The 12,500-nt window shown below is 35.9% G+C and overlaps 1 protein-coding gene across 1 annotated transcript in view; it reads right to left on the reverse strand.

The window, feature by feature from the left end:
• Nucleotides 1-12,500, reverse strand: part of LOC127010011 (protein amalgam-like) — a 186,323-nt gene that overhangs the window by 140,611 nt on the left and 33,212 nt on the right. Inside the window, exon 3 of the mRNA XM_050883716.1 lies at nucleotides 8,499-8,615. The gene's annotated coding sequence lies outside the window, so the exon portion shown is untranslated. The remainder of the gene's footprint in view (nucleotides 1-8,498; nucleotides 8,616-12,500) is intronic.

Here is a 12,500-nt window from a genome sequence, read left to right on the forward strand (position 1 = left end):
TTTTCTATTTTACTTTTGTTTTAAACTGTTTTCTATTTTACTTTTGTTTTATCCTGTTTTCTATTTTACTTTTGTTTTAACCTGTTTTCTATTTTACTTTTGTTTATCCTGTTTTCTATTTTACTTTTGTTTTAACCTGTTTTCTATTTTACTTTTGTTTTATCCTGTTTTCTATTTTACTTTTGTTTAACCTGTTTTTTTATTTTATTTTTGTTTATCCTGTTTTCTATTTTACTTTTGTTTTATCCTGTTTTCTATTTTACTTTTGTTTTATCCTGTTTTCTATTTTACTTTTGTTTTATCCTGTTTTCTATTTTACTTTTGTTTTATCCTGTTTTCTATTTTACTTTTGTTTATCCTGTTTTCTATTTTACTTTTGTTTTATCCTGTTTTCTATTTTACTTTTGTTTATCCTGTTTTCTATTTTACTTTTGTTTTAACCTGTTTTCTATTTTACTTTTGTTTTATACTGTTTTCTATTTTACTTTTGTTTAACCTGTTTTTTACTTTATTTTTGTTTATCCTGTTTTCTATTTTACTTTTGTTTTATCCTGTTTTCTATTTTACTTTTGTTTTATCCTGTTTTCTATTTTACTTTTGTTTATCCTGTTTTCTATTTTACTTTTGTTTTATCCTGTTTTCTATTTTACTTTTGTTTATCCTGTTTTCTATTTTACTTTTGTTTATCCTGTTTTCTATTTTACTTTTGTTTATCCTGTTTTCTATTTTACTTTTGTTTATCCTGTTTTCTATTTTACTTTTGTTTAACCTGTTTTCTATTTTACTTTTGTTTATCCTGTTTTCTATTTTACTTTTGTTTATCCTGTTTTCTATTTTACTTTTGTTTAACCTGTTTTCTTTTGTTTATCCTGTTTTCTATTTTACTTTTGTTTATCCTGTTTTCTATTTTACTTTTGTTTATCCTGTTTTCTATTTTACTTTTGTTTATCCTGTTTTCTATTTTACTTCTGTTTATCCTGTTTTCTATCTATCCCTTACTTTATTTTATTTATTTTTTACTTTGTTTTAATTTTTTTTTTTGCTTAATTTTACTTTTCTGCTGATTTTGTTTTACTTTTTTTAATCTTTTTTCTTACTTCATTTTTTACTGTTCTATTTTTTTCTTACTTTATTTTTTATTTTATTTTATTTTGGTTTATTTTACTTTTTTACTGTATTATACTCTATTTTACTTTTCCTTACTTTTTCTTTATTTCTACTTTTTTTACTGTTTTTCTTTTTCCTTACTTCATTTTACTTCTTATTTTATTTTACAGTAACTCAAATTAAAAGAGGAAAATACAGTAACTCGAATTAAAATAGGAGAAATACAGTAACTCTAATTAAAATAGGAAAATACAGTAGCTCAAATTAAAATAGGAAAATACAGTAACTCAAATTAAAAGAGGAAAATACAGTAACTCGAATTAAGAGGAAAAATACATTAACTCGAATTAAAGAGGAAAATACAGTAACTCAAATTAAAAGAGGAAAAATACAGTAACTCAAATTAAAAGAGGAAAATACAGTAACTCAAATTAAAAGAGGAAAATACAGTAACTCAAATTAAAAGAGGAAAATACAGTAACTCAAATTAAAAGAGGAAAATACAGTAACTCAAATTAAAAGAGGAAAATACAGTAACTCAAATTAAAAGAGGAAAATACAGTAACTCAAATTAAAAGAGGAAAATACAGTAACTCAAATTAAAAGAGGAAAATACAGTAACTCAAATTAAAAGAGGAAAATACAGTAACTCAAATTAAAAGAGGAAAATGCAGTAACTCAAATTAAAAGAGGAAAATACAGTAACTCAAATTAAAAAAGGAAAAATACAGTAACTCAAATTAAAAGAGGAAAAATACAGTAACTCAAATTAAAAGGGAAAATACAGTAATTCGAATTAAAAGGAAAAATACAGTAACTCAAATTAAAAGAGGAAAAATACAGTAATTCAGGTATTTAATTACAGGAGAAATGAGTGATTTAATGTTAACTTGTGTTTTTTTTCTTTTTTGTTATGAAAAGATAAAAAAATCCCTAAAAAAATGAAAAAAAATAACATATGAAAGAAACTGTGATTTTTTCTCTTTCGTTTTTCTTTCCTTTTCTTAACTTCATCGTCTTCCTCTTCCTCCTCCTCCTCCTCCTCCTCCTCCTCTTCCTGCCTCTCCATAAACTCCTCCTTCTTTCCTTCCTCCTTCAGTCACTCACCATCTTCCCTTCCTTCTTTACAATCCTCCTCCTCCTCCTCCTCCTCCTCCTCCCCCTCGTATATGACCACCACATCCTCCTCCTCCTCCTCACTATGACCTCCTCTTCCTTCTCTATGACCTCCTCTTCCTCCTATATGATCCTCCTCCTCCTCCTCCTCCTCCTCCAGAAAAAGGTATTGACGTATCTTTCTCTCCATCACTCTTCCTCAACCCATGGAGAGAGAGAGAGAGAGAGAGAGAGAGAGAGAGAGAGAGAGAGAGAGAGCGCCCCCGGGAGATAGATGTGACTAACTTCTGGATTACAAATGACCTTTCCTCGCCTCCTCTTCCTCCTCCTCCTCCTCCTCTTACTCTTCCTCCTCTTCTCCTTCTGTTCCTCCTCCTCCTCCTCCTCCTCCTTCTGCACCCATTCTCCTTCAGGCTTTGTCCCTCTCTTCCTCCTCCTCCTCCTCCTTATCTCCTTTCCTCCTCCTCCTCCTCCTCTCCTCCTCCTCTTGTCCTCATCCTTCACTCTACTTCTCTTATTCTCCTACTTATGTCTTCTTTTTTTCCTCCTCCTCCTCCTCCTCCTCCTCCTCTTCGCTCTTTTGCTCTGATTCTCCCTTCACGTCTTCCTTAATTAACAAATCCTTTCCTCCTCCTCCTCCTCCTCCTCCTCCTCCTCCTCTTCCTCCTCCTCCTCCGCCTCCTCGCAGATGCGTCACAAAGGGGTTCAGTATCTGCGTTCGGGACTTCTGAAGCACGCACGCACACACACACGCACACAGACACACACACACACACACACACACACACACACACACGGGAGAGACTTAATTTGTTATTGTTGGCGGGTGTTTGTTCTTGTTTGTTTGTTTGTGTGTTTGTTGTTGTTGTTAGTGCTTGCTTGAGAGAGAGAGAGAGAGAGAGAGAGAGAGAGAGAGAGAGAGAGAGAGAGAGAGAGAGAGAGAGAGAGAGATGGGAGGAAAGGGGAGGAAGGAAGGAAAGGGGGAGAATCAGGAAAAGGGAGAAGGAAAAGGGGGAAAGAGAAGGAGGGAGGAGAGGGAGAAATAACTAACTAAGGGAGAGAAGTGTGAAGGTAGGAGGGAGGGATTGATAATTGAGGAAAAGGGAGGAGAGGGGGAGAGAAGAAAAGTATAAGGACAAGGGAGGGATTGAGAAGGGGGGGTTAGTGAGGAAAGAGAAGGGAGAAGGTGTAAGGGAGGATAAAACAAGGGAGATAAATAAGGGGAAAGGAGAGGGGGTGAGAGAGAGAGGGGGAGGGGGGGTATGGTGGGGAGGGAGGACAATATTAAGTGTAGTTTATTCGTCAAGGAACAAAGTTAAGAGGAATGTTAGGAACTCTCTGACGCTCACTGCGAGTTATGGCCGACATACAGCAGCGGCCTAACAGTATACCACCCAGCCCCTCAGCCCCCCTTCTACCCCTTCTACCCCATCTACCCCTTCATCTATTGGCGTACAGCAGCGGCCTAATACTACACCCACTTCCCCCTTCAACCCCCTTCTACCCCTTCATCTAACTTGCCTTATGAAGACAGGTTGAAGCATTTAAATCTACACTCTCTAGAAAGGCGAAAGTCAAAATACCCAAAGGAACACGAACATAAAAAAAGTAGAAGAGGAAGAGAATGAAGAGGAGGAAGAGGATCAAGAGGAACAAGAGGAAGAGGAGGAACAGATTCAAATTAAAACTTTTGTCGCTCTCACTTTCTTCCTTCAGTCACCGGAAGGCGAGAAATATTAAGATCTGCTTCCTTTTCTTCCTCTTTTCTTCCCTTTTTCTTCCTTCTTTGTCTTCTTAGAGGGATTGTGATTTTTCCATTCTTTTCTATCAATTTTTCTTCCTCCTGTTCTTTTATACATATTTAATTCTTTTTTTTTTCCCTTTTCTTCTTGATTTCTTCATTGTCTTCTTTTCTTAGAGGAATTGTGATTTTTCCATTCTTTTCTTCCAATCTTTCTTCCTTCTGTTCTTTTTCTTTATTCTTTCACAATTTACATATTTAATCCTTTCTTTTCTTCCCTTTTTCTTCCTCTTGTTTTCTTCTTTGTCTTCTTGTCTTTGAGGAATTGTAAACTTTCTCTTCTTCCATTCTTTCTTCTTCCTCTTCTATCTTTCCTTATTTTTCTATTCAGTTATATATTTTCTTTCTTCTTTTTCACTTTTCTTCCTTGTCTTTTCCTGTCTTCTTGCAATTTGTTGATTTTTTCTTCTCCCTATCTTCCTTCTTTCTTTGTCTTCTTTATTTTTTATTGGTCTATTTCCTACCTATCTATTTTCTTCACTTTTTTCCACATATTTATTTTCCATGCATTCTTTTTTATTTTTTTTCGGTGATGGTTAACTTTTCCTTTCTTTCTTTCTTTTCTTTCTTTCTTTTCCTTCTTTCTCCGTTTCTTTATGTTCTATTTCTTCTTTTCCCTTCTCGACACTTTTCTTTTCTTCTTCATTTCTTTCTTTTGTTAATTATTTTCAATTGGACTAATATGAAACAAACGAAACCAACATACACACACACACACACACACACACACACACACACACACACACACACACACACACACACACACACATACAAGAGTTGATCCGGCTTCTGTCTTAACAAGCGTGTGCTCTGTTCTAAGTCTCTAACACACACACACACACACACACACACCTTCCTCTCTACCTGACTTCATACCTAACTTTTTTTTTAATTGATCTCTAGGCCTATAACACCTGTACGCTGTTTTAAGTCCTTTGGGTTTCAGGTAGGCTCGTTTTTTTAATGTTTGTTTGTTTTGAGTGCAAAATTAATGATAACCAAAAAGAATTCATTATCGATACAAGTTGATGATATTTTTTTCATTTTAACCGCGTGGAAACATGATAAATTTAGGATCAGGGAGAAGACTGATAAATGGGAGATAAAAGGGAAGAAGGAAAGAAGGGAAGAATAGAAAAGGAGGAGTAAATATTGGAGCATAATAAAGTAGGCGATGAATAAAAAAAAGGTGAAAGATAAAAAAGATAAATGAATAAAAAAGTGGATGAAGGAGAAATTGGAGGAGGGAAAGCAAAAGGATGATGATGATGATGATGATGATGATGATGAGGAGGAGGAGGAGGAGGAGAAAGAAGAAGAGGAGCAGGAGGAGGAGGAGGAGGAGAAAGAAGAAGAGGAGGAGGAGGAGAAATTTATACATAGACAGTCACTTGAAAAACACACACACACACACACACACACACACACACACACAGGTAACTACATCCAGGTAAACAAAACATACAATAAAAAAAAACACCGCCACCACACAATACAAGCAATAACGAACGCACAAACACAAACAAACAAACAAACATACGCTTCACCAAACAGGAGCCCAAAATAACGAAGCGGGAATCAAAGCATAAAAAAAACAGAAACAACAACAACAAAAACAACAACAGGAGGATGAAGAGAGAGAAGAAGAAAAATATAGAATGTGAAAAGCAAAAGAAAAAAAAGGATAGACTACACAGAGAGAGAGAGAGAGAGAGAGAGAGCTGCGTATTACTCTGTTTCTCTTGTCCATTCTTGCGAATTTAATCCCTATAACAAAGATAATCCCTTCCTCTTCTTCCTCTTCCTCCTCCTCCTCCTCCTCCTCCTCCTCCTATAGTCCCCCTCTTAACCCTCACATCCTTGCAACCAAAAAAAAAATAATAATAATAATAATAAAAAAATAGAAAAAGTCACACCTGTATTTTCTTTTACCTGAGATATTAATAGACACCTTACCTGTTATCTCTCCCCCCCTCCCCTCCTCCTCCTCCCCCCTTCCTCCTCCTTCCCCCCTCCCCTTCCTCAGCCACATCAATTTAACTGGATTTGTTTTTTCTTGGTAATAAAACATTAAAATAGTGTTAGTTTTTTTCTCTTATGCGCGGGGTCTGGTGTGTGTGTGTGTGTGTGTGTGTGTGTGTGTGTGGGGGTGGGTGTGTGTGTGCGTGTGTGTGTGATTTGATGGGGGGCATGAAGGAAGGAAAGAAACACACACACACACACACACACACACACACACACACACACACACACACACACACACACACACACGAAATTGTTGTAGTTTATATTTATCCGTTTTGAAAAATAAACAAACAAACAAACAAATAAACAATTTCTGAAAATGAAAAAGTGCTTGTCAATGTCTGAGTGTCTGTCTGTCTGAGTATATTTTTTCTATACACGCAATTTTTTTTATATCCCTGGTTTTCGATTCACACACATAAAAAAAAACACCGCCCAAAAAACACAGAAAATAAAGTAAATTGTGTTTGTCTATTCGCGATAAAATAAATGTTGTATGAAAGAGCATTTTTTCTCGAGTAATTGAACGAAGATAAATGGACATGTCGGGGCACGGTGGAAAATAGAGAACATCGTTATGAGCCGGCGATGAGGCAAGACCGGACGGAGACAGGAGGGATTTATGCTGTCTGGCCCACCGCTGACCATTAAAATCGCTTTGTTACGGACCCTTTTTTCCGCTTGTCTGGAGGAATTTGAGTATTTTCTTTTATCCATTATTTATGTTATTACTGTTATTATCCTGTAGTTTGTTTAGTTTGTTTATCTTGTTGTTGTGTGTTGTTGATAGACGCTTTTTCGTTATTTATCTTATTACTGGTATTATCCTGTAGTTTGGTTAGTCTGTTTATCTTGTTCTTGGGTATTATAGATGGACGCTTTTCCGTTTGTTGTTTTTAATGGTCCTCCTCCACCTCCTCCTCCTCCTCTTCTCTTCTCTTCGTCTCCTCTTTTCCTTCCTTGGTTGTTATTGTGATCTATCTTCTTCCTGTGTTCCTTTTATTTTTCCTCTTTCTCTTCTCATCATCATATTTCTCTTCCTCCTCCTTCTCCTTTCCCTCATTTTCTTCTTCCTTCTCTTCCTTTTCTTCTTTGTCTTTCCTTCTTCCTCTTTCTCCTCCTCCTCGTCTTTCTTATCTTCTCCTCTCTTCATTTTCTTCCTTGTCTTCTTTGTTTTTCCTTCTTCCTTCTTTCGTAGTTATTATGATATTCCTCTTTCTCCTCCTCCTCTTCGTCTTTCTTCACCTCCTCTTCCTTTTCTTCTTCCTCATTCTCTTCTTCCTTCTTCCTCCTTTTTTTCTCTCGTTGTTATTCTGTGCTTTCCTCTTTCGATATTCCTGTTGTTTATTCTCGTCTGTCTCTCCTCCTCCTCCTCCTCCTCCTCCTCCTCCTATCAAGCTATCTATCTTTCCCCTCTTACTCTCGAAACAGAAGAAGCGAACAAAAGAACAGATACAAGCAGGATAAACTCGGGAGACGAGGAAGAAACAAAAATAAAAGGGGAAAAAAGGAAAAGGAAAAAAAAGGAAGGAAAAAAGTAAGGAAAAAAAAGTAGCCAGGCTTGATCCATTACCGTGAGCCTCTCCCTCCTTCCTTTACTTCCCTTCCCCTCTATTCTTTCCCTCCTCTTCCCTTCCTTTCTCTTCCATTTCCTTTTTTTCCTTCCCCTTCCTCCCTCCATTCAAGAGGGAGAGAGAGAGAGGGAGAGAGAGAGAGAGGGAGAAAAATACAAAAGACCAATGTAATCTTTTTTCTTTTGTTTGTTTCTCTTCGTTTATCATTTTTTTCTTTATTTTTCTTTCTTTTGTTTCATGTTTTTTCTCTTCAACGTTTCTGTTTATTATTTTTTTCTTTCTTTTTGTATTTCCTTCTTTTATCTCTCTTTTCTTCCTCTACGTTTATACCTGAAGAGAGAGAGAGAGAGAGAGAGAGAGAGAGAGAGAGTATTTGCAATGGTAAGGTTCTTTTTTTACCTCCCCATCCTCGTTTTTCTTTCCTTCTTTAATTCATTTCCTTCTCTCTCTTTCCTCTTTCTTTCTTCTTTTTTTCCTCCTTCCCCTCCTCCCTCTTTCTTCTTTCTTTCATTCTTCCCCTCCTTCCTCTTTCTTCCTTTTTTCTTTTATCATTTCCTTCTCTTCTTTCTTTTCTCTCTCGTTCTTCGTTTTAATTTCCTCCTTCCTTTCCTCACATCCTCCCTCTTCCTTCCTTCCTTCTTCCCTCCTCTTTGTTAATCTTCCTCTTTCTTCTTTCCTTTCCTTCACGTTCCCTTCCCTTCTTTTTCCTCTTCTCTTTCTTTCTCCCAACTTTCCCTTTCTTCCATCCTCATTCACTTTCTCACATCGTTTATTCCTTTTTTCTCCCTCATACTTCCTTCTTCCCTTCACCCATCGCCCTTTCCTACCTTACACTCTCTTCCCTCCTTCCCTCCATCCTTCCCTCCTCTCCTCACCTGGTCATCGTCGGGGCTTCCTCCTCCTCGTCCGCTCACCTGCCGCGATTATCAACGCTCACCTGGATCACGGCGGCTTCCTTGAGTAGGTCGCTAATCGCCGGGAGACTGTGCAACCTGGAAGGAAAAATAAAACTGATAAGGTGAAGAGTTAAGAATAAAGGAATGTTGAGGTAAAAACAGGTATTTAAAATTGAGATGAAACAGGTAGGTATTAATGGTTACAAACAAGAGCAAGTAATAGTAGTAATTTAAGTAAGAACTGGGATTTTTTTTAGGTAAGAACAGGTATTTGAAATTTAGGTAAAACCGATATTTATGATTTAGATAAGAACAAGTATTTATATAATTTAAGTAAGTAGAGATATTATTGATTAGTTATAGATAGATATTTGATGTTTAGATAAGAGTAAGTATTTCAAATTTAGGTAAAGCTGGTATTTGGTAACGTAGGGAAATACAAGTAACTAATATTCAGGTAAAGACAGGTAATGAGAATTTAAATTAAACATATATTTATAAATTTGGCATAAGAGGTTTATATGTCAAGTAAAAAACAAATGTATTATAAATTCAGGCACAAAAAACACAAGCATTATTTTTTTTGGAATTTATAAATATTTTTACGAAAACTTCACCTCATAATTATCTTACTAAAATATGAAACAGAAATAAATCATGGGTGGATTTTGAATACGGGGAAAACCTTTGCCATAATACCATCTTGGAAATGATAATAGTAACGTGTGTGTTGTGAAATAATAAACAGACCACTAAATATTCAGCGTGAGAAACATCCACATCGTTTTAATAAGAAATAATATCGAAAAGTGAAAAAAAATAAAACATAAGAGAAAAAAAAAACACTCGTACACTTTTTACAGACTACGGAATTCCATTAAGAGAAAATGTGATGCAAGGGAGAAAGATATGAAAGAAATAGAGAAGAGAAAGAGGAGAAAAAAAACAAGTGCATTAGTGAAGAAAAAGAACGAAAGGAAAAATGGAAATAGGAAAGAAGAATTGCAGAAAAACGAGGAAGATTTAGAATGAAACTGACTTCCATTTTCTGATAAGATGATGAAGAGGAAGAAAACGAGAGAGAGAGAGAGAGAGAGAGAGAGAGAGAGAGAGAGAGAGAAAAGAAAAAAAATATATAAAAAAATACAAAACATGGACAGACAGATAAAATAAAGAAAGAAAAAAGAAAAAAAAAGAAAATAATAAAAAACGTTCATCTTAAACGCAAAAAAACAAACAAAAAAAATTCCCTTTCTTCTCTAATTTATTCATTTTTGTTATGCATCAAAATTTAGCCAAGTTGCCCATTCTCTCTCTCTCTCTCTCTCTCTCTCTCTCTCTCATAAACCTTTGTCTCATCTGTGTGTGTGTGTCTGTGTGTGTGTGTGTGTGTGTGTGTTCTAGTTAAATATCAAGAAACGTACTCTAAGTTTTTTTTTCTCTCCTCCTCTCCTCCTCCTCCTCCTCCTCCTTCTTATTCATTTCCTAATCATCATTCTCCTCATCTTTCTCTAATAAAAGTAACAGTAGTAGTAGTAGTAGTAGTAGTAGTAGTAGTAGTAGTAGTAGTAGTAGTAGTAGTAGTAGTAGTAGTAGTAGTAGTAGTAGTAGTAGTAGTTGTAGTAGTTGTTGTTGTTGTTATGGGATTAACGTATAAGAATAAGAAGAAGAAAAAGAAGAGGAAGAAAAACGAAGAAAAAAGATGAAAAAGTATTAATAGTAGTAGTAATTGTTGTTGTTGTTGTTGTTGTTGTTGTTGTTGTTGTCGTTGTTGCATTAGCCGGATAAGAACCCACCAAACCAAACAATACAAAACAAAACAAAACAAAAACAACAGCTAATGACGTTTTAATAACAGACGTAATAACAGACCGCCTTCACGTCAGCAACAACAACAACAACAACAACAACACACCTCACACTTCTCGCGGGAATAATAACCAAGAAAAAAAAAGAAAAAAAAAAAAAAAACCACCCCCCCCCCAAAAAAAAAAAACCCCAGACCATTTCGCTAAACGGCCCGAGTGTCAGAAGTCGAAACAAACGGTAAAACATCACGCGAGGAATTGTGTAATGTTTGGGTGGTGTTTGTTTTGTGTTTTTATGTGTGTTTTTTTCAAGCCTGTTATTTGGGATCGATCCGCGTGTGTGTCTGTGTGCTTCTCTCTCTCTCTCTTGGCTTGTTTTTCTTTATTATTTTCAATCCCCTTCCTTTTCTTTAATCCCTTTTCTGATGTTTTTTTCTTATTAATCTTTTTCCCTTTTCATCCTTTTCTTTTCCTTTTATAATCTTTTGCCTTTTCTTTTTCCATATTTTTTGTTGTTTTCCATTTCATTTTAATTCTTTTCCTTGCTTTTTTTCTTATTTTTCATTTTTGTTTCTTTTCCTTTTAATGCTTTTCCTTGCTTTTTTTCCTTTTCCATTTAATCCTTTTCTTTTCCAATCATTTTCCTTTGTTACTCCTACTTCCCTTTCCTTTTAGTTATTTTCCTTCTTCAATCTTTCCATTTGCCTTTTCCTTACAAACTATTCCCTTTTCAAATGCCTTTCCTCTCCCTTTTCATACTTTCCTCCTTCATTATTTACAAGTCTCGTCTACACCACGTTTTATCAGGGGCCCCAAAAAACATGACCCACGATTCGAGAATTATTACAGGTGAGAACGGATATCAAGGTGTGTTTTTTCCTCGGGCAGGTAATTAGCAGCGTTTAAGTGTTGCGTGCCGGACAGACGTGCAGGTGAGATAACTGTGCGGGTGCGTGGCCTTGGAGAGAAGATGATAATTAATGGCAAGATTATCATTGTTTTCTATCGTTGGTCTGTGTTATTAATTTTATTTCACACATTAGTTACCCCTCTCTCTCTCTCTCTCTCTCTCTCTCTCTCTCTCTCTCTCATTGTGCATGCATAAATAATAAATAAGAAAATAGCAAAAAAGAGAAAGAAAAGAAGAAAACAAAATGCAAGGAAAAAAATTGCTTGTGTAGAAAATAAACTGTATAGACACGAAGTAAAAAAAAAGAAAAAGAAATACTGATGAATGAATAAAAAAGGAAAAAAATAGGTACAAAAGGAAAGAAAAATGAATAGCTTGTGTGTGTGTGTGTGTGTGTGTGTGTGTGTGTGTGTGTGTGTGTGTGTGTGTGTGTGTGTGTGTTCTTTGCTGCCGTGAAGAGAAAAGGTGAATGAATGAATGAGTAAAGGAATGAATGAATGGGAGGCAACTCATCACGCGGAGCCAATATTGACACAGGGAGAGAGAGAGAGAGGGAGGGAGAGTGGAAGGGAAAGGTGGGATGTAGATACGGACGGGAAGGTAAAGGGCGAGAGGGAGAGACAGAGAGGAAGGGAGAGAGAGGGAGAAAGAATAGAAGGGAAGGTGGGAAGAGACAGAGAGGAGAAGGTAAAGAGAGTGGGAAGGAAGAAAGAAAGGAAGGTAAAGAAAGAGGGAAGGAAGGAAAGGAGAGAGAAAGGGAGGAAAAGAAGAAGAGATTAATAGAGGGAGAGTAGAAAGAATGAATAGAAAAAGAAAGAGAAGGATAAAAAGAGTGGATAAAACAGAGGAAGAAGAGAAGGGGAGATAAAAAGAAGAGAGAAATAAAGAGAATGAGTGGAAGGAAGGAAGAGAAGGAGAGCAATGAAGAGAAAGAAATGGAGAGAGGAACAGAGGAAGAGGGAGAAAGGAAAAGAATGGAAAACGAAGAAGGGAAAAAAAGGGGAGGAAAGGAAGGAAAATGACACTGATAGAAAGTAAAAGAAAAAAGAAAAAAAAGAAGAGGAGAAAAAGAAAGGAGACAGAAAACGAAAAGGAAATGGAAAAGACGAAAAAAAGAATAAAAAAGCATCGTCAAGTACAATAAATTCAACAACAACAACAACAACAACAACAACAACAACAACAACAACAACAACAACAAACAGGCTATTACTGCAAACTAATTTTCCTTCACGGTTTAAATTCCTCAGTCTGTGGAGGAGG

Source organism: Eriocheir sinensis, chromosome 42 (assembly GCF_024679095.1).
Source record: "Eriocheir sinensis breed Jianghai 21 chromosome 42, ASM2467909v1, whole genome shotgun sequence".
NCBI classification, from domain to species: Eukaryota; Metazoa; Arthropoda; class Malacostraca; order Decapoda; family Varunidae; genus Eriocheir; species Eriocheir sinensis.